The sequence below is a fragment of the Cicer arietinum genome, chromosome 6, assembly GCF_000331145.2.
Source record: "Cicer arietinum cultivar CDC Frontier isolate Library 1 chromosome 6, Cicar.CDCFrontier_v2.0, whole genome shotgun sequence".
NCBI classification, from domain to species: Eukaryota; Viridiplantae; Streptophyta; class Magnoliopsida; order Fabales; family Fabaceae; genus Cicer; species Cicer arietinum.
The window spans coordinates 38,932,290-38,956,400 of NC_021165.2; the positions used below are offsets into that span (position 1 = coordinate 38,932,290).

Genomic DNA, 24,111 nt, shown 5'->3' on the forward strand with positions numbered 1-24,111 from the left:
TCAATCAACAATAACAACCCTATAACAACCTTATAACAACCTTCCACTAAAGTGGGTATGCCAAAGTAACTCTCAGAGAAGATAAAACTACTCAAATTATATATTAAAATAACAAACTCAGTGGTAGGAATAACATACTAAATTTGTAGATCAAACGGAGCAAGTTTGCTACACACCTGTTACCACCACTGGAACCAAACCCTTATTTTTCATCTCTGGCAACCGTTCTTCTTCCGTTGTCTGTTTGTATATTCTTGGGGATTTCTAAATCCCGTTTATTACCTTCAAGTGGGCCAAGCCCATTAAAATCTTTTTTTTCTTTTTCTTTTTATTTCAATAATAATAATAATACTAGTAAAATTTATGGGTTCCACTTGGGGAGTGAGCCCACCCAACAATTTAGGATATTTGTATAACTCCATTTTTGTTTGTCTTTAGTTGCTTTAAGAGAGCTATGATTCATCATTTTCACTTTTTTTTTATAACACATCCCTTTTCAATTTTCATCAAACATTTTCTTTCCTAGGAAATACAAATAGTGACATTAGATTAAGAGATATTTGAATAGTGATTTAATGGATTCATATTATACATGACAGCAATAAAACTAAAGTTGTATGTCACTTATGTAGCTTAATAAATATTGGAATAGAAACTTAAATATTGATTTAGCTATATTTTTTACATCTTGAAATATACATATAAAGGAATTCGAACTTAATTTAAGTCGATTTATGCTTACATGATTTGAGAGTACTTCAAACTCACTCATTCGACAAATAGTTTACATTTCTTTCACTCTCTTATTTTTCCCTTTTAGAGTAGTTATAACAACTTTCTAACATTGTGTATCAAACTTGGCTTGGAGTGCTAGGATCAATAGCCGAGATCATGAGTTTTAATTTATATGCATGTGAATTTGTTGCTATCTCTAGTAGCCTGTCTAATAAATTAAAATTGGTTTGGAGTACTACCATCAACATAAATGGTTTTTATATGGTTGACCTATGTTAGTTTAGATAGATTCATTTGAAGTGTCGCTGGACTTAAATTATTTGTTGGAACCACACAAAGGATAAGTTAATATTAACATGTTTATGTTTCTTAATATACTCCCTCAAATTTCCACTGGTACAAACTTTAGTGATGAAATTGAGTGTGTTATGTTCTTCATCCCTCCAAAAATTACAAAGAATAATGATGTTTCTATTTTTTTATGTTTCTAATTAAGAAATCTAACTTGAGAGTATAATCTTTCAACCATTGCAGAGTCATTAGTGAAGTTCCTTAGTTCAACTAGATTACAAGCTACTTCTATTCCTTCTTTTTGATCAAATTCTATGTAACATTTTTACAAGACTTTGATCCAAGGAGTTCATTGTATCTTCCATATCTTCTTGTTGGATCAATTTCAATAAATGGTTATGTGTCTTTGTCTGATAGAATATATAGTTTAATACTTGGCATCTAAAACCAAAACAATATATGAATCAGATTAACACCATCATTAAATATTGCATTTTCAAAGAAAAAAAAATTAGACACTGATTACAACCTCAAATTATGTAACTCCAAGTGTATATTAAACAAACTTAGTAAATTTTTCACTCAAATGGTTGTTCTAATGAGATGTTAAATGGTCTTCTCTTGCATATGTCATTTGTCCTCAATATCATTGATTATTGGAGTGATTATGATAGCATACTTAGTGAAAGGTCTAATTACGGTGGTATATATTGCTATGTTACTACTTATTTTATTCGTGAGTAGATTTAATGTGATTTGAGTGATTATGTAGCCTAACATTGATATGATTACATAGATAATTGTGCCTCCTGCAAAGCAAACCTACAATACACCTGGTTTAATATACACTTATAAAATCTAATTACGGTAACTTGGTTTGATTTTCCGATAATAGAAAATAGTTTTTTAGAAAAGTTTAGATTTATGTCGCAAACACCAAGGTTTTTTATGTCTCACAAGTCATGATCAGAAAATGGTTACGGCCTCGTCGCCTTGTATAAATGCAATTCTCCGCAATATTAAGCATATGCCAAAGGAAATTAGTGTTAAAAGCGAAAATGATCAAAACCATAATTTTGAGGTCGCAACAGCGGCATGGCAATTGTCATTTCAGTTGTTTTGTTCGTATATTTTTCTAAATATAAAAGTTTGTAGTGTAATATTAATAGTGATTTAATACTATAATTAAAACATTGAGAATTGGAATGTTACTATAGTTTGTGAGTTTAAAAAGCAATCCATTATCAAAATTCATGTAAGGACATCGGCACTAGAACTAACAATATATGTGTTGTTGCAATTTTGGGTATGAGAGGTAACAGTAAAATGACCCTTGCACAACTTGTTTACAATGATGGAAAAGTTGGACAATATTTTGATATCGAAGCTGGGATTTGTGTATCATAAGACTTCCGCGTTTGTGAGAGTAACCAAGTCTCATTTGATTGCATCTTTGATTGTCTTGTAACCTGCTTGAGCCAGTCAAATAGAGTGCAATGAATTAAGCTTTGTAATATTCTTAATTTGTACTTTAACTGAATGTTCAATGCTCATATGATTCAGAAAGTAATATATTGTTCGAAATCTTCTAGTTACAAAATTATTGCAAGTGGTTAATTCTTTATTACATATTTGATGTTAAACTAGATTGGTCAACTTTAGTAATATACATGTATTTTTATCACGTAACAAAGATTGAATCTTATAATTTTATGTTAAAATATCATTTAGCTTCCACAAAGTTCTCTAACTCTGCAATGTCCTATAATGTTTGTGCGAGCTTGGTAATAATTTTAATTTGTTGCCCTATTAAATCATATCCTTATTTGTGCTTCGATTTACTTTAAAATCTCTTACTTTTGCATCTAGTTTCCTTCATTACCACTCTCATTATTCTTACCCCCATATTATAATGCAACACATATATGGATTTGTTTTGTAGACAAAGTTGCGAATTGAATATGCTGAGCAATGTACACTTAAGAGTATTCTAAACCGTCTCTTGTTATTCAGTCTTCTTTTGAAGAGGTAAACTAATATTATTTAAGTAGAGTGAATTAGTTTAAATAACTCTTCTTGTGATGTTGGGGTGAAATAGCAATACATGCTTAGATTTATTGTATTCTTCTTTTTCTTTATTTATATTAAATTTATATTTTAAGTTATATGTATTCTATGTCAGTATATATTATTCGTTTCCTTTCTTTATATTTAAGTTATATTTATTTACTTTTTGTGTTATTTCACTCAATTGTTTCAGTTTATTGTATTGAATTGAATGGATAAGAGTTGGATATCCTACAACTCTAACAACTCTCTTAATAAAGAGAAATACATTAGACAAGTCATTAATTTTCTTGAGTTTGCATTTGCAAAATCAAATGATATAGTATTTTATGGTTTGCTAATAAGAATATATGATTTAGGTGAAAAGAGAACAAGAGGTTAAACGCACATGCTAGATGTGTAGGACATGATAGATGGAAAGTTTATATTGGTGGATGTAGATTCTTTTGGCAATCCTATTGGTTGAAAAGGAAAAACTCTATTAAATGTTATAGGAAGTTTTGTAAGGAGATTCCAATGTGCTCCAATCAATTATGTTAGTTTGAGTAAGATGCTTAGTCCTATATTACTGATATGATTAAACTTATTCAGGTGTTGTATAAGATTTTAAAAGTTCTATTTCATTTCAAGTTTTGCAAATATTTTTTTTCAATAATATGTCCAACAAAATTTATGTTTCACTAATTATTCATAAGATAGACAAAGTTTTGGTTTGTTCCTGAATTCACCTAGCAAACTATGAAGATACTAAAGGATAACATGAGTGTTAAGTGGAGAAAATTCATGTATCATTTCAAATCAAAGGGATATGACAATAGTAAGTGATAACTCTTCATCATATGCATATTTTTCATTGTTTTTGTCTTATTTATCTCTAATCATTAGTTAATTTAAGGAGTTATTTGATATATTTTGTTGATTTTAGTTCTTAGATTTAATGAAATATTTATGTTCTTATTTCCTTGATTAATTAGAGATTTTTTTTTTTTTGTAGTTTTGAGTTGTTTATTTGTTTTAGTGTAGTACTAAATTTTGGTGAGAAATCAACATGACCTATGTGGGGTATGTCAACCATATCTGGATTTGTAGATGTCCAATTGGAGTCATACCAAGTGTAAATGAAAGCTACGGTCCATAGCTATAACTTTCATGAAGACACCAGAACCAAATTTGAAATTAAAAGAGGACAAACATGCAATAAATTTCTTACATAAGAGGCTTTGCGCCTGAAGCGCGTAGGCTGCATCTTGGGCGCGTTTCTGCCTTTACAATTTGTCTCTTTTATGCCACTATGCGTCTGAAGCGCACCTGGGACGCGCGGCGTGCAGCATGATACATTAAAATACATTTTTCTCACTTTTTAGGCATCTCTTTGGCTATTGGGAAGGTTGGAGACTTGTGACTTAGTAGTGAAACTCAAAGACGGTTGTTTCTAACACCATTGCAACAGTTTTATCAAGAATCATTCATAAATATTTCTTGTAATTCTTCTCTAATCTCTATCTTTTTTATCTCTATCATGAGTAACTAAACCCTATTTGTTAGGAACAAGTGAAACAAGATGAAACCCTTATTTTTCTAATTTGATTTCTAGTTACATAAATAAGTTTATTGAATTATTTTTCTCATCTCTATGCTTAATGCTTTTTATTGCTTGATCAACTTTAAAATCTTCTACGATTCATATTTTGAAATGGAAGTGGACTTTACGAATGCTTGAGATGAGAAATTCATGATATTGTAGTATAGGGATAGATGCATGTCAGGGAACCAATTAAATTAGTTGCAAGGTAGTAGTTTAACAAGAGAATACTTGTACTGTAAGACTTAATTCTAATATGAAATCCACTAAGGAATTAGGGGTTACATTGGAATTAAAGGTTATGTCACTAAGATATTAGGGCAAGAATAATAAAGTGAATCCGGTAATAATTCAATAAAGGAAATCAATAATTAGGATCAAACTATACACCAAAGTTGGATTCAAAGTGAAACTCATCCCTAACATTTTTTTTTTATTATAAAGGATCGATTATATTACCGTTGTTAATTTTAAATATTATTTCAATCAATTCGGGAACATTTTGTTCAATTTTAGTAATTAAATATAATTCAATAGAAAAACGCAGTCCTTGAGTTCAATGCTCGATACTACCATTTTAATTATTACCTGCAACGATTCAGTACACTAGCTGAAACCCTATCAAGTTTTTTGCGTTGTTGTTGGGGTTTTCCATATCACTATTGATTTATAATTTATTTACTTAATTGGAATTTTTTCTCTGCAATAAAATTTTTGTTTTGATTTTATTTATTTATTTTTCTTTAGTTAAAAACTTTTCATTACTTACAAGTTGACTAACCTTGTATGCGAGACCAATCCTTAGCTGCACTTCTCTTTGATCCAGAAATCGAAAAAAGTGGAAAAACAAATTGAAAGGTTGTTCGAGAAAGGAGACATAGAGAAAGACAATTAGTAGTGGAAGAGGAGGATTTGGAGGATTTCTTCATATTTAGGAGATGACTGATTCACCACCACCTGAACGTACCATCAGCGAGTATGGGAATCACAATAGAAATTGTGCTCGGTTGGCCATCCATAACCAACTGGTTACAGTCAACAAGTTTGACATAAGTCTCGCTCTATACCGAGAGTTGAAGGAGATTCATTTTTCCGGTAAACATAACGTAGACGCAAATAGACATCTCACAAACTTCTTTGAACTATGTGAAATAGTGAAAGTGGATGGCTGCTCTAAAGAAGACTAGAGGTTGAGACTATTTCCATTGTAATTGAAAGATGATGCTAAGGAGTGGCTTAATTCTTTCCCCTCCGGTAGCATCACCACATGAGACGACCTTTGAAGATAAGTTCTTGGAACAATACTTTCCCCTAGTTGTGTTTGTTAGAAAAAAGGCAAGAGATTTCTAGTTACAAACAGAAAGAAGGAGAATCTCTTCGTGACACTTACAAGAGGTTCGAGAGTTTACTAGCAGGATGCCCTAATCATGCTTATGACGACACTACTCAGATACAAACATTTTGTAATGGTTTGAGGTCTAGCACTAGAATTATGTTGGATGCTACATCAATTGGTTCTCTGAATTACAAGGCCACATCAGAAACACACAAAATTTTCAAGATCATGGCATCAAATGAACAAATGATGTTGTATGATAGAGGTGGTGGGTCAAAAAGGGGTCTGCTAGAATTGAGTGTTGTGGATTTTGGGTTGGCTCAAGGAAAACTACTCTAAAAAAATAGAAGATGTTATCGTTGCTGAGATAAAGAAAGGGATGACAACTTTAAATATACAACCCCAAGTGGCCCCTGTCAAATTATTGAAACATACAAGTTGTGAATTTTGTGAGGGAGCACATAAAAATGGAGCTTGTGAAGTACTGGATGAATATGATACAGAAGAACTAGAAGAGGTGAATTTTGTGGGTAACAATGGGAAGCAACACATTCCTTACTCTAGTACGTACAATCTGGGTTGGAGAAATCACCCAAATTTTTCATGGAAAGATCAATAGGGTGGATCTCAAGGTCAACAAGGATCTCAAGAAAATCAAGCTCCACCTCGGAAAGCTACTTGGGAGAGTGCTATTGAGAAGTTAGTAACGAACACTAGTTTTTTCATTGAAAAGTCAAGAGCCATCTAGAAAAATCACGCAGCCTCAATTAAGAATCGTGAAACCCAACTGGGTCAACTTTCTCAACAACTAGCACAAAGTGCGCTTGGAAATTTGCCTAGTGAAACCGTTCTGAATCCGCGAAATAATGTCAATGATGTGACAACGAGGAGTGGCAAGGTAATTGAACCAATACTACCTAAAGCCAAAAAGGGTGTAAGTGAAATAGTTAATGAAGGAGATTCTGTTAAAGAAAAGAAAAATTGGCAGTGAAACAATTATGCTTACCGAAGAGTGTAGCACTATCCTACAGAGGAAGCTTTCACCTAAGCTCAAAGATCTTGAAAGCTTCTCCATCCCTTGTGTTATTGGGGATAGAACTTTTGGGAAAGCCCTGTATGATCTTTGGGCTAGTGTGAGTTTTATGGCCTTTTCCATATACAAAAGGTTAGGCATTGGAAGAGTCAAAAACCACATCTGATGTTACAATTTGCGAATAGCTCAATGAACACCCATATGGGGGTGGTGGAAGATGTGTTGGTCAAAGTAGATAAGTTCATTTTTCTTGTGGATTTTGTGGTACTAGACATGGAGGAAGACAACGATATCCCCTTAATCTTGGGGAAACCATTCTTAGCAACAGGTAGATATGATTGATGTGGCAAATGGAACCTTAACCTTTAAGGTAAATGAGAAAACAATTACATTCAATATTCTAAAAGCCATAGAGCATTCAAACAAAAGAGAATGGTGCAACGGAATTGAAATTTTTGATTCAATAGTCGATGAAGAAATTGAACATCAAGTACCCATTATGTCGTTAGAAAGAGTATTCTGTCTACCCCAAGATGTTGTTAAAGATAATGAAGATCCAAGAGTGAAAGATGTTTTAGCCATGTTAGAAGCATCACCATCTCACTCCCCTTGCTTTCGTACTAGATGTGAGGAGTTGAAAGGGAATGAATACGAGTATGTAGAGAAAAAGAAAGAGACGCCACTTGTTGAACTCAAGCAATTTCCACCTCACATGAAATATGTATCCCTTGGTGAGAAAAATATTGTGTTCGTTGTGTCATATAATACACCTTGACAACGGTTGAGGCGTCAAGCTAATGACTTTAAAGAAACGCTTCGTGGGAGGCAACCCATAACTAGAGGTAACTTTTATTTTTGCAATCTTATTTTTGTTATTTGAATTTTTTTTTAATTGTGTGCAAAAGTGCACTATGATGAAGAATTTTTAACAACTTGAAGTTGGTCTTAAGCTATATGTTTCAGATTTTGAAATTTAAATTCTTTTTCTTGGCTCATGTCATTGCTCAATTTGACAAGTTTCACTAATGCATACATTTTTATTACTCTTTGATTGTGGAAGTCTTGACTTGTTTTTGCAGTGACATGTTTGGCATCTTTTAGATAGTTCATATTCTCTCTTATTATCCTAATTGTGAGTTTTTAGGCCTAAACACTTTAATTCTTTGTTGTGTGATTATTTAGACATGTGTTATCTTTCAGAACTTGCACTAAGGTAATTTTGTTAGGTCGTTTGAGCCTTTCTAGCTACCCTATGCAAGTTTTATCCTATGCTAGCCCTTTGAGCCTTGCCTTGTCTTTCGGTTACTATCCACATGACAAGTCAAATACCCGACTTTAATTCAACCACCTTGGAGTTAGGTAGGAAACTTTTGTCTCGTCTTGGTAAAATTCTAAGTTTGGGGTTCCTCATGGGATAGCAACTTTTTAATTTTGGAGGTGGTGATTCTCATAAATAAAATAAATAAAAATTCAAAAGAAAAAAAAATTAGTTTGTGTACTTTGATAAATAACATCTTCTTGATTCTTGTGTCAATGTTTGAGAATATCCACAATGAAAATATGCAGAAAAAAAAAAGTGGTTGAATAATTTGAAAATGTGTACCTAACTCCAGTAGTAAAGCCTACTATCCTAAAATATTCTACCCTTACCTAAGCCAGATTACAACCTGAAAGTCCTCCAAAAGTGTATGTGTTTGTTGCATTGTGATTGCTAACTAGAACTTTTTCAAGCCTAGATTAGTGTGATTCATGTTCTAGGATTTGAGTGATAAATTAACCCTTGTTAAACACTTGAGAGAAATTTTCGTGACATTGTGTTAAGAGAGAGTTGAACTTGAAAAATGAATGGTAAGTGTACAATGACATTTTGGTGACATTGTATATATATCCATATCCATACATATATATGTGTATGTACAATTAACATAAATTAATAAATAAATGTACATAAATAAAGAAATATATATATATATATATATATATATATATATATATATAAAGTGTCGTTCATATTTCACATTACAATATAATATTATTTATATATATACACACATTTCACGTAATTAATTAATTGTCTTCGTCATCGTCGTCGTCGTCATTTGATGAGTGAATTAAGTCAATGCCTTCATCATTCTCTAATTCTTCAATTTCTTGTTCATCAACTTCTTTTCCAATGTTTGACTCATGACAAAGTTGACTAATAGTCTCATCTCCAATCACATGATCCAAATTTGACATTTCATCCATTTGATATGAAACTTCTTCATTTTGACCTGCTTTAAGTTCTTCGATTCCACTCGTTGGTCTTGTTTTGATTGCAGCACACCAACCTTTTTTGCTTCTGACCATTGATGGATAAGGAACATAATACACTTGTCTTATTTGCTTCTAACCATATATATTATTTGCTCATACGAATATCTATAGTATTGGATATCAAATTGATCTTAGTTCCTCTGCTAGATGGATCAAACCACTTACAGTAAAACAACACCACTTTTTTCACATAATCTAGGAACATATAGTGAGTTTCGTAAATATGCTCAATTATGCCATAGAAATCTTCCACTACACCACTATCAGACACACTTTTCATATAAACTCCACTATTAATTGTTTATTTTCCTTCGGTCCAAGATTCAGTGTGAAATTTGTACCCATTGACGTAATAGGCGTGTCATTCTTTGAAACTTCTACTCGGACCCATAGATAAGTGCCTCAAGTGGATGTTGATAGGAGTTTGTTCTTCGAGATATACTTGTTGAAACCATAATGGGAAATTTAAATGTATATCAACAGAAGATTGTTTTGTAGTTAAAAATGCTCTGATCGATGACTATATCGTGAATATCAATTTAAATATATAAATATAATGAAGAGGGATTTAAAACGTACTCAATGTATGGTTTAACTTCAATGCAGTTAATCAAAATGTGAACATGTGCCGCATTAAATACACTGTCACTTGGCCAGAAAATTTGAAAATCCCTACCAGCATGATGACTAGACAAGCAAAAAACTGATAAAGCATGTGGGTGACGTATAACACTATCAGTATCATTTCTTCCATTCACTGGTGACACCGTTTCGTTGTTGAAATAATGAGAACAAAAGTGTGTTGTTTCACGGTATAGGTAAGATGAACAAATTGAGCCCTCAACTATAGCTTTACTTTTCACCGACCGTTTTGAATAACCCATGAGCCTATAATATAAATGAGATGTACAATAAGCTCCATGTGTCTATATATATATATATATATATATATATATATATATATATATATATGTAATATGAAAATCACGTGTATGTATATATTTATATCACATTCCAAATGGATATATCCATCTATGCTGAATTGGTCCACTAACCCTAGCTTCACTTGTAAGATGCACTGAAAATGCTCCATGAAATCAAAAAACCCAAGAGGGAATACTTTCTCCAACTTACACAGAACCATTGGAATGTCATTTTCCATCTTGACGAGATCTTTATCAATGAGCGTTGAAGAACATAAATTCTTGAAATATTGACTCACTTCAATAAGTGGGTTCAATACATATGTCGGTAAAGCACTAAATGCAATAGGAAGTAAACAATCTAAATATATATGACAATCATAACTTTGCATCCCATGCATCCTCCCATTTTCTACATCAGCACATCTTTCTAAATTAGAACAATAATCGCCAGGCGTCTTCAACTCTTGATCCAATGATAAACAGATTTGGCTTCATCAGTAGATAAAGTGTAATTCGCACGAGGTTTTAGAGTCTTGCTATTGTGCTCCACCAACAACAAATCTGGTCGTCTGCAATATATACCATTGTCTTTTCTAGCTTTGTCATTATCTTTTGTTTTCCCTTTCACATTCATCACAATATTAAATATGTTGTCAAATAAATTTTTCTCGATATGCATGACATCGAGATTATGTCTCAAAAGATTATCTTTCCAATACGGTATATCCCAAAAAATACATCTTTTTGTCCAATTGTGCCATTGTCCTTAACCTTGTGGTTTACATGCCAGACTATTAACAACGTTTACCTTTGCAATATCTTTTACTTTATTCTAAACTTGTTCTGATGTCAATTTAAGCGGGTGTCCTAGACTTTTTGCATAGCCCTTCATAAATTCAGCTTTGTTCCTTCTAAATGCATGATCAGCAGGTAATAAACTACGGTGCGAGTCAAACCACGATGCCTTCCCACCAAATTTTAAAGTAAATGCTTTTGTATCTTCCATACAAATAGGACAAGCTAATTTACCATGGGTGCCCCATCCTGACAACATCCCATAAGCGGGGAAATAATTAATGGTCCACATTAAAGCAGCTCTCGTCATAAAATTTTATCTTCGAGCAATATCATATGTCAAGACACCACTTCACAACCTCTTCAAATCATCAATCAAAGCTTGTAAAAAAATATCAATACTAGTTGTAGGATTAGAAGGGTCAGGTATCACAACAGCTAAGAACATATAAGGTTTAGACATACACATATGAGGAGGAAGATTGTAAGGAGTAACAATAATCGGCCAACAACAATAAGAAGTAGACGATACTTGTATGTAAGGCGTAAATCCATCTGAGGATAATCCAAGTTTTACATTGCGTGGATCTGACGCAAAATCAGGATGCATTTGATCAAAGTGTTTACATGCCTGACCATCAGACGAATGTCGCAAGTCACCTGAATTTCTTCTATTCTCATAAGGCCGCGTCATCTTTCCTGCAGTTTGTATTGATGCAAACATTCTCTGTAATCTTGATACAATAGTTACGTAAAACATTGTTTTCCTTGGAATTGATTTTCCCCTACTTACACTAGAGTTATTCCTTTGGTGATACCTTGGTTGTTGACAAAACTTACATTCAACTAAGTTGGCATCAACTAACTTGCAGAAGGCTCCAATTCTAGTCCCCCCAGTTTCGGGCCGATCTTTGATTATGTATCTTACAGTCATCGACGGATCCATGGGATGCATGCTGGGGCAACACGATGAAATAGGAAAAAATGAGCACGTCATTTACTATTTGAGTAAAAAATTTACAGATGTTGAAACGAGATATACAATGTTACAATGTTAGAACGTACTTTTTGTGCATTAGCCTGAGTAGCTCATCGCTTATGGCAATACATGCTTTGCCATATGACGTGCTTGATATTTAAGATGGATCCAATCAAGTACATTTTTGAAAAGCCATCTCTAACGAGTCGAATTGCTCGCTGGCAAGTGATGTTATCAAAATATGATATTTCTTATGTTACTCAGAAAGCCATCAAGGGGAGTGATTCGGCAGATTATCGGGCTAATCGACATGTGGATGATTATCCGTTAATGCAATGTGAATTCCCTAAGGAAAGTATCATGGTTTTGTTTGAAGAGTGCAATAATGGAAAATTGACCATGTCGTTTGACGGGGCCTCAAACATAATGTGGCATGCGATTTGGGTTGTCTTAATAACTCCCATAAAATAGTTCATACCTATCACAATGCGTTTGTGTTTTGATTGTACCAATAATATGGCAGAATATAAAGCTTGTGCCATGAGAATTTTGGATGCTTTTAAAAGCAAAATCACTAAAAGTATATGGAGATCCAACCTTTAATCAGCTTAACCAAGAATGGGAAACTCGAGATAAGAAGTTAATATCATATTTTACCTACATAAAGGAATTGTCTTCACAATTTGACATAATCACCTGTCACTATGTCGCTCGAGAAAACAATCAATTGGTTGATGTTTTGGCTACTTTATCCTTGATGTTCCAAATAAGTCGAAACAATGAAATCTCACCATTAAAATGGAGAGTGGAGATCATCCTGTGTACTGCCACGTAAAGGAAGAAGAAATCGACGGGAAGCCTTGGTATCACGACATCAAACATTATCTTATAAATAGAGAATATCCTTTTGGAATATCGGAGAATGAGAAAAGGACTCTGAGACGGTTAACCGCGAGCATTTTCTCGAACGAAAACATTTTGTATAAAAGGAATCATGATATGGTACTCCTTAGATGCATATGTCAATGAAGCGAAATGAATTCTACAAGATGTCCATGATGGCTCTTATGGGTTCCATATGAATAGATATGACATGTCTAGTATGGTTCTTCGAGCCGGGTATTATTGGCTCAAACTAGAAAAAGATTTTTTTAATTATATAAAGAAATGTCATAAATGTCAAATATATGCTGACAAAATTCACGTTCCACCAATACCCCTGAACATCTTTACAGTATCCGAACTATTCTCAATATGGAGCACATACGTCATCGAAATGATCGAACCGAAAGTGTCAAATGGACATCGCTTCATCTTAGTGGCAATCGATTACTTTATCAAATGTGCAGAGGTCACTTCGTACGTCAACGTAATTAAAAATGTGGTAGTCAAATTCATAACATAGGAGTTAATATTTCGTTATGACCTACCAAACAAGATCATTACTAACAACGCCACATATTTGAATAACAAAATGATGGATGAATTGTATGCCACCTTTAAAGTTCAACACCACAACATGCCCCTACAGATAAAAAATGAATGGCGTAGTTGAAGCAGTAAAAAAAAACAACAAAAATATTATTTAGAAAATGGTTGTAACATACAAATATTGCCATGAGATGTTGTTGTTTGCACTACACGGGTATTTGTAACACCCCAATTTTTAACCGCGCGAATGCATTTTTTTTAAAATAACTTAATAAAATAATACATCGTAACACAAAACGAAAAGAATCATAAATAATTACATCATATATATAGACAAGCTAAAATAGTTTTTGGGACGATAATCCAAAGTATACAAATAGAAAATACATCAGGGCTATGAGACCTATCAGACATCGCTCATACCCCTAGGGTATTCTTGGCAGACACTTGCACATAAGTATTGCTCCAAGAATGCTATCTCCCCCATGATCACGTCAAAAAAAATGGAATATGGACCCACCAAACAAAAGTCAATTGTCAAATAATGTCATAGGTACAGTAATCCCAAAATAAAATAAGTACAACCACCAAAAAAAATACACTAAGGCCCTATATAACAAAAAAAAAACTAATTTTATCATTCACTAACAACTACAGTAACATGGGCTACCTCCACACAGTGCACAAGTTCCTTCTGACGTAGTATTTCTCCTCGAAGTAACTTATTCCTCCTCATCAGCCATGGAGGGATCAATCTCCTAAGATGTCAGATCGACCAACAAGATAAGTGGCTTTGGCGGCGCAGGAATATCAAAACAACTCACTACCAAAAGTGGAAGCGCTAACTCGACCCGTAGATGTAACCCTGCTTGAGATGGGGTCGCATGCCCAAGCAGTCAGCGAGTGCCAGTCAGGGAATTCTAACCAAGTTTCTGTCTTCAGGGTAACAGTTGGTGGAAAGAACTCGAGTATCATCTGAGGGCAAAACCCAATTTCCACCATAATGTAAAGGGTCACCAATCAAAATTAACAATTAACAATTAACATTTAACAATTATGTCATAAAAACAAGCAATTACGGCATGATAACAACAATAACAAAACATGTATATACATATATCATATTATAACAAACATGACTCGCATGCCAAGCACCCTAATGCAATGCTTATATGTCAATGCACATGATTCTGGAAGTTCCAAACCCTCCTTGAGGGATGTAAATCATAAATGTACCACCTCTCACAGCCAAGTACTAATTACCAAGGTGTCACCTATCACAGATTAGTATGATTTATCAGAGTGCAGTCTCCTATTAAGAATAAGATGGACCAATCAACTCATGTCACCATCATGTGGCTCATCACGGTCACCACTAACATTGTGGCCCATCACGGTCACCACTAATTATGAAATGCATGAGCATATTCTGACTCTTTCACAACAATCATTATGTTAATATAGATATTAAAAGACACCCCTTTTAACACTCATTACACACTAATAATTTTTTATACTTTTTAGAAAGCATACTCAAGATATATTGTCCTCAATAAAATTCATAACATGTAGCAACACGTATTGTCACAAAAGAATGCTTAATCACGTCAATGTTAATCATCACATATTCACACATGAATCTTACATCAATCACACATATAAGGTCTCTATTTGCAAACTAAAAATTTGGAAGGAGCCCTTACCTTAATTTTATCTTTTTCAACAGTTATCACTACTACAATCAAACACAACGAAAAGATATCGCTCGTGCCAACACCTTCAATCAAATAGTGTTTGAGTTAGCCCAATTAATCCCTGAAACTTTAACTACCTTACAAACTCTTTCTTACTTCTAACCCCCTTAGAGTATATTTCACTAAAAGAGTTTACAACGGGTAAGGACTAATAGTTTTATTATCCACAACACACTTTCAACATATAAAACTTATTTTTAGAAATTACCATCATTTAATTTTTCAGTGAATTAACTAACAATTATTCAAAACGTTTTAAATTATTTTTCTCAAAATTTTTCACAAAACCACAAATTTTCTCAAATTTGCCATAACTCTTTTTTTTTTCTCAAATAACTACAAGTTTGATCCACTATATTTTTTTAAAGACTAAAAGTTCAATCAAAGTGTTTACCTCATAACAACATAATCACACAAAACAAATATCAATGAATATTTTTTCTAGTTTCAAGGTTCTAACTCTTTGAAATATTTTCATCCTTTTCAAAATATGTATTTCTCAACAAAGTTTGTATTTTAATTCATGAAACTTGGAATCTTTTATAAAAAAAAATTAATTTCTAACCCAAGACTTTAACCTTTACTTAATAAACTTGAAACTTTAATTAAAATCATGCAACATTTTCTAAAAACTGAAAGTATACAAATACAAGCTTGAAACCACAATTCACTAATTTTCCTTTAAACACAAGTTCAAAAGTTTGTTAATCATATGTATACATTCTTGATCATCACCCATAACAACTATTCTTTGGAAAGGCATAAACTAAGAAAATCAATTTTCTTTAATCACCACAACAACATTAATATATCAGAATTCTCCCCACCGCTAACTTGGTGCCAACGGTCTCAAATTTGTTTCGAGACTTAAGGAGCTAACTACATAAACATAAATATTTAAAACAATTTGTTCACAACTAAAATTTATCCAACCACAATAAAATTCCAAAATTATATCTTTTTCATACACTAAACTTTTAAAACCAAATCATCTACATTATTTAGTTAAAACTAAACAAAACGAGTATTTTCCAAGCCACACATACACACACTCGACTATCAGAGCACCAAAAATTTGAGTTAATAAAGTACTCTAAATTTTTTCTTTTTAAACTCAGTCCAAGAGTAACATTTTTAACTCTAAAGATTTTAATTTCAATCTAACTTTTTACTCAAATTCTTTAACTTAGTTAAAATTTGAACTTTTTCACAACTTTAACAACTCTAAATTTTGTTGTAAAGTTTCAACTTCAGCTCAAACTCATCTATTTAAAAACAACCCATTACATAACTCAAATACATTAATTTCAAAATCAAACTTTTTACTCAAAACTTTCAAAGGGTGAAACTTTATCAAATTAAACTATAATTTGTATATATCCAGATCAAAACTTTTAACAAAAAGAAATTGACCTTTTTTTTTCTTTAAATCTTTATTACCATTGTTACTCCTTTTCCATTACATAGTCATGAAAAAAAAAATATTTAATGTTACAAAACTCCATGAATACACCTAGCTAAAATGGGTTTGTATTTCCACTCATATAACTTGAATCATTTCTAAACCTTGAAACATATTATAACATTAGTAAATTAACTGCTCTAAATTTCTTTGACCCTTCCTTTTAAACAAGATTCTTGAGTATAAAAATTTAAAAAAAAAAAAAAAAAAATCTTCCCTCACAAACAAACACAAGCATATGGCCTAAGAGGAAAAAAGAGGGAGAAAAAGAAACTAACAATCCAAGGCCACCACAAGCACTATAACACCAAAATGAACAACTTTGATTCAAGGAACTTCTCCTAATTCCACTTAGATTTGTTTCAAGATGAAGATTTTTCTCTCAAAATTTCACTCACCAACACTTATGTTTATTTCTTTTGTTTTTGTTTAAGAAAATTAAAAGAAAGAAAAGAAGAGAGAGAGGAAGTAGAAAGAGCGAAAAATGAAAGGAGGTTGGGTTCCTTTTAAAGGCTTGGTTACTTCTTTTTTTTTTAACTTACAAATAAACAAAAATAAATAAATAAATAAATATATTATTAATAAATATTTAGGTATACTACTACAATCATCATTATATAATTTGATCACTCTTACACACATCACTCATTTCTCAATCTAATTTAATAAAAATATCTACTCTCGTCACAATTCAATTGACAAATGAATTTATTAGCAACATGTGACATTTTAAAATGTTGTTCAGTAATAAACTTTTTCGTAACTTAAATAAATTGTGCTCTAATAAATAATTTTTATCGGTTCTCGAAATATATATATATATATATATATATATATATATATATATATATATATATATACACATTTTAAACATATTATTAACTCTAACAAAAAATATTTTTGGTATTTCATTCATAAAATAAAAATTGACCTAATAGTCTAAGCGATTCAACAAAAACTACACTAAAATTGCATAAATTAGAGTTTAGAAAATTATGGGTCTTACATATGGTACATAGATACGCACTTCAACTAGGGCAACCCCTTTTCCCCTAGTATATGGGAGGGAGGTCGTGATACCCATTGAAGTAGAAATCTCCTCGCTAAGACTATTAATGGAAGCCAAACTAGAGGAGTTGGAATGAGTATAAACCCGTTTTGATCAATTGAAATTAATTGAAGAAAAAAGGTTGGTTGCCTTATCTTGTGGGCAATTTTATCTGAAAAGAGCGTACGAGAAAATAATACGTCCTCGAGAATTCTAGGAAAGAGACTTGGTGCTAAATAAAATTTTACCCATTCAAAAGGATTATCGTGGGAAATGGACCCCTAACTATGAAGGCCCATACGTCGTGAAGAAAGCTTTCTAAGGTGGAGCTTTGTTCCTCATGATAAGGATGGAAAAAATTTAGTCATCCTTGTAAGCTCAGACGTCGTATAAAAGTTTCATACTTAAATAATGAATATTCGCTAGGTTGAAAACCTGAAAAGGGCAACCTCGGCAAAAATTAGAGTACAAAAAAAGAATACCCATTAGGTTGAAAACCTGAAAGGGCCAACCTAGGCAAAAATTCGGGTATAAAATAAATAATAATGAATACGCGTTAGGTTGAAAACCTGAAAAGGCTAACTAGGCAAAAATTAGGGTACAAAAAAAAAATACCTGCTAGGTTGAAAACCTGAAAGGGCAACCTAAGAAAAAATTAGGGTACAAAAAAATATAAAAAATTCCTGCTAGGTTGAAAACCTAAAAGGGCAACCTAGGAGAAGAAGAAAAACAACAACAAAATCAAAGAATGTATAATCAAAAGGACAAGATCAACAATATGGATCGGACTATGGCATGAGAAGTTAGTACAGTCTACCTTTAAATTACTAGTAACCAAGTCGGGTCTTCCACCCATTTCTTTGGTTTTATCTTATGTATATTCTTTTTTTTTTACAACGAATATTGAACCTCAATATATTGATATATATTTTTATGTAACCCTCTTTTCCGAATGCATCTTATGATTATCATGTACTGGAAAGTAAAACATATACCATACCTCGATATAATGAATTGCGATAAAGTTAGATATAATAGAGGTTATTAAGAGTACAAGGCACACAAAAATATGAGATATACCTTAAGATCATAATAATTATTTTTCTTCAAAAAAAAAAAAACAAAGGAAAAATAGAGAAGAAGACAAAAGAGAGATTAAAGATATCAAGTTCAAGAAAAATGTATAAGTGTCTATCTCATTCATGATTTGAATGGTTGTGTCCAATAAAAATATTATTAAAACCAACAAATTCATTCATTCATTGATTCATGACATTTCATAAATTTAAAGCCGAAAAAACGACCCGTATGTTGAAGCCGGGAAAATGACTCTCACCCGAAGCCAAGAAAACGACCCGCATATTGAAGTCAGGAAAATGATTCACACCCGAAGCCAAGAAAACAACTCACATCTTGAAGTAGGGAAAAGGACACGCACCTGAAACCGAGAAAACAACCCGCATGTTGAAGTTGGGAAAATGACTCGCATCTGAAGCCGAGAAAACGACCAGCATCTTGAAGCTGAGAAAATGACTCGCACTCGAAGCCGAGAAAAAAAAACCACGTCTTGGAGCTGGGAAAACGACTCACACCCGAAGTCGAGAAAACGACTCGGATGTTTAACACGGAAAAACGAATCGCATAAAAAATGTGCACCGCTTCCAATAAATAGTGGTAGTGGTGATTGTCCTTTTGATTTTTAGAAATATTTTTTGTTACATCTTCAATTTGATCTTCAGTTGTCCTTGTCTTATGTGTAAAGACACCATACTAGTTGTGGTCACTTAACAATCAAATAATTTGTGAATACACCATACTAGTTGCCCCTCTCTTATGTGTAAAGACACAACACTTGTTGTTGCCCCAACATATTATTCTCATAAAAAACACATTTTGAAAAAAAACAAAAAAAAAAATATAACACAAGAAACTAGTGAAGGAAGATTCGGAAAATGATATTTAATGAGAAAATATATGATACACAAAAGAAGAGTTCATAGAAAGAAAAGAAGATAAGGTGATTTTGTGATATACTAAACCCCAAAATAATATATAATAATCTGTACCATATTTTTATAAAAATTTGCAGTGGATAAATAAAAATTCTTTTCGAGGAAAAATAAACTTTTATAAGATATTTTAGATATCACATTTCTCAAAATACAAAAGAAACACCTTATGTTTTTTCCCCTATAAAACAGTGCAATCTCCATAAACTTGATTTAACTAAAATTTCTCAATTTAATTCCCAAAACTTACTAGTACATATAAGGTTTTCATACAAAAGTCATTTCTAATGGAATAAATTAAATACAGTATGACTCTAAATAAATAAATAAAAGTCGTTTCTAATGTTTTAGAATAATATATAAAATATAAAAATATAATATTTGTTATTTATATCACTCATTTAGTCAAATATGTACAAGATTAACACATTTGGAAAACACACATATAAAGAAAATTAATCATAAAACTAATCAAAATATATTTTAAAATAATTTTAACACTAAATTAGTTATCTAAAATCCAATTTAAATTATAAAATAGTTTATTATAAAATTTGAAGTGTTACAATTATCCCCTTATTAAAAAAATTATGTAACACCCCGTATTTCAAAGCGAGGGTATATTTTTTATTTTAAAAGTAATTAAAAACAAACAAAAAATTAAATCAGGAAATGCCTTTGGACAGATAATTGAGTCATTATAATTTACAAGCAGCGAAAAAGTTTCTCCAATTATAAGTCCAAAACATTTACACAACAACAAATGGTACATGGAACCCATTCAAATAAGATGTCAAACTGACAATATTAGTATAAGTACAGTTTTCCAAACTAAAAATACTTCAATCCAAAAAGAAGGACACCTAGTCCCTATACATCATCCTAATCTGATCATCCTACCAAAAAGCTATACACCCTGAGTGATCTCCACGCGCCCCGTGAGATACTCCTAACGTAACTGCAGTCAAGCGTTCCCATCTCCATTCCCGTCCGTAGGGGCCAATGAAAATGAAGGTAAAATGCAGTTCTCGATCTCCTAATTAACACATAATAAAACAAGACATGGATAGATTCATGAGCAATTAATCATACAACTAAAACTGAGGATTTTCACTGAGCCAATCGATTGGGCAATCGATTGGGGTGAAGATTTTTAATGAAAATAGAATCCTGGGCTGAATCAATCGATTTGGCAATCGATTGACAGGATAACGGAGCCCCTGACTTAATACCAATCGATTTCCAAATCGATTTCCTGAAGGTTTTTAGTGAAATTTTGAACTCTGGCTTGATTCAATCGATTGGGCAATCGATTGACAGGATAGCTGAGCCCCTGACTTAATGGCCAATCGATTGGGCAATCGATTTCGTAAGGGATTTTTCGAAAACTGATTACAAAATCGATTGGCTAATCGATTTTGTTCATTTGGCCAAGCCCCTGTCTTCCATCCAATCGATTGGGAAATCGATTTCCCTGATCAGTTTTCCAAAAATTCATGAATTAACCTAAGTCATTCCTAATCAAGTCCACACCCTAACACTTAGCAATTCCTACGCGATTACTACGACACACGAAGGTTCGATAACCATCATACTCACACACAATACACAACACATAGCACTTAACACCTTCATCTCAGTTATCACGATAAATCAAAATTCGAATCACTCAATCATAAACTCAAATCAAATACGACTCGCGTGCCAAGCACCCTAATGCAATGCGTATATGCCAAAATGCATGGACTCGGAATTCCAAACCAAAACCCTCCTCGAAGGGCCGTAAATCATAATTGTACCGCCTATCGCAGGCCAAAGTACCAATTACCGAGGTGCCACCTATCACGGGTCAGCACGATTTACTAAAATGCGTAAATCATAAACGTACCACCTATCACGGGTCAGTACAGTTTACCGAGGTGTCACCTATCACGGGTCAACACGATTTACTAAAAGAAAAAGCGGGAATCGTAAACGTACCGCCTATCACAGACCAGTACTGTTTACCTAGGTGCCACCTATCACGGGTCAGCACAATTCACCAAAAATGTAAATCGTAAATGTACCACCTATCACGGGTCAGTACAGTTTACCAAGGTGTCACCTATCACGGGTCAACACGATTTACTAAATAGTAACTCGTAAACGTACCACCTATCACGGGTCAGTACAGTTTACCAAGGTGTCACCTATCACGGGTCAACACAATTTACCAAATGAAATGCATGAGCATACACAGACTCCATTCACAACAATCGTTAAGCAAATGCAGATATTAAAAGATTCCCCATTTTTAATACCCATTTACTTAAACGACTTTCAAACAACATTAATTAAATAAGTCATTAAGAGATTCCCCGTTCTTAATACCGATTTATCTTAATGATTTTCAAAACAAAACGTTAAGCAAACAGTCATATTAAGAGATTCCCCATTCTTAATATACTTTTGACTTAAACGGTTTTCTCGCAAAACATTCAGTAAACGAGTCATTAAGAGATTCCCCATTCTTAATACTCATTTACCGAAACGATTTTCAAAAACGATAGTTAAGTAACCGAGACATTAAGAGATTCCCCATTCTCAACGCCCAGTTAACTTAAACATTTTCCTCAAACGCACATTAAGTAAACCGAGGTATTAAAAGATTCCCCATTCTTAATACTCGTTTAACTCTAATGGTCTTTCAATTCCACAGAAACAAACTCAAACATACTCTCACATTCAAACCATAATTCACAACAAACACACCAATTAACAATCATCGAGTATGGACACGCCAAATACAACGAACACAAATCAAAGCAACATAACAACCAGATACAACCAATTTCATTTGTTCATAATCATATACAATGACTTCAAATTCATTTACCACGAAACATTTACTCATAATCATACACAAGTGAGTTAAAATTCATTTTCCACGAAACATTCATCAATATCGTCAAAACCTAACCCTAAGATTTTACCCACAGAACCTTAGGTTCATTTTCCCTAAATCAATACATCCAACCTCAAGTATGAACACGCCAAATACGACGAATACAAATCAACACAACGACATTCAGATACATCAGATTTCATTTACTCCAAATCATACATAAAAGAGCTTAAATTCGTTTTCCACAAAACATTCATCAATATAACCAAAACCTAACTCTTCGCGAAACGAAGCTTAAATCTAGAAGAAACGGAGGGATTTGTGTTTGAATCTCAAATACCGTTTTTCTTCGTTTTCGGATCAAAGAGGAAGAGTGGAGTTGCGAAACCTTTGTTCTAACACTCACCCAACCTTGGGTTACTAGTTTTGAAGAAAAGAAAGCAACGAAAATGAAAATGGGAGAAGGAGGGAAATCGGTTCGCGGTTCAGAGTAAGAAGATGGAATTTTTCGATTTTCTTTCATTTCTTTTTCTTTCCTTTCTTCCTTTTTCCTTCTTTCCCTTTTATACTATTTTCTTTTCCTTTTCCTTCCTTCTAGTTTTCCTTTCTTTTTCCCTCCAAGCAAACGTATATATATAATAAATATAACTTAACAAATATCTCAAAATATCTAGATATTTGTTAAATTACCGTTTCACCCGTAACGCATTAAGTTCTCCGTAAAGGATTCACCGCACTTAATTCAATTTATTTATCGACAAGAAATTCTAATCGGCATCAAAATATCCTTTTGATTATAAAAACTCCAAAATATTATTAACTTTGGCTAAAAAGTCTCCGAGCCAAAATCCAAAATACACCAAAAATACATAAAGGGTACTTTAAAATTATGGGTCTTACATTACTACCCCCCTAAAATTAGTTTCGTCCTCGAAACTATGCGTCGATAAATAGCTCTGGGTGTTGCTCTCTCATCTTGCTCTCCAGTTCCCAAGTCGCATCTCCAGTAATTGGATTCCAAATTACCTTGACCAATGAAACATCCTTGGTCCTCAATCGCTTGATCTTCCGGTCATCAATTCTCACAGGTGGTACTTCAAACGACAGGTTATCCTTTAGTTGGATTGTGTCTGGTTCGATCACATGAGATGGATCTGCAAGATATTTCCCGCAACTGTGACACATGAAACACGTCATGAATATTGGACAGTATCGGAGGTAATGCAATCCGATAAGCAACCGGCCCAATTCGTGCAGAAATCTGATATGGTCCAATGAATTTCGGAGTCAACTTCTTCGATTTCAAGGCTCTACCTACTCCAGTAGTAGGTGTGACTCTCAGAAATACATGGTCACCCTGTTCGAATTCCAAAAGTCTGCGACGCTTGTCCGCGTAACTCTTCTGACGATCTTGTGAAGTCTTCATCTTCTCCTTGATCTTCCTTACCTTAGCTGTGGTCTGT

The 24,111-nt window shown here is 33.0% G+C and overlaps 1 non-coding gene across 1 annotated transcript; it reads right to left on the reverse strand.

Moving 5' to 3' along the window:
* Positions 1–6,004: 6,004 nt before the first annotated feature.
* On the reverse strand, positions 6,005–6,108 carry LOC113787435 (small nucleolar RNA R71). The gene has a single exon (XR_003473939.1). It is a non-coding gene; the product is annotated as a small nucleolar RNA R71 (small nucleolar RNA).
* Between the last annotated feature and the right edge of the window lie 18,003 nt (positions 6,109–24,111).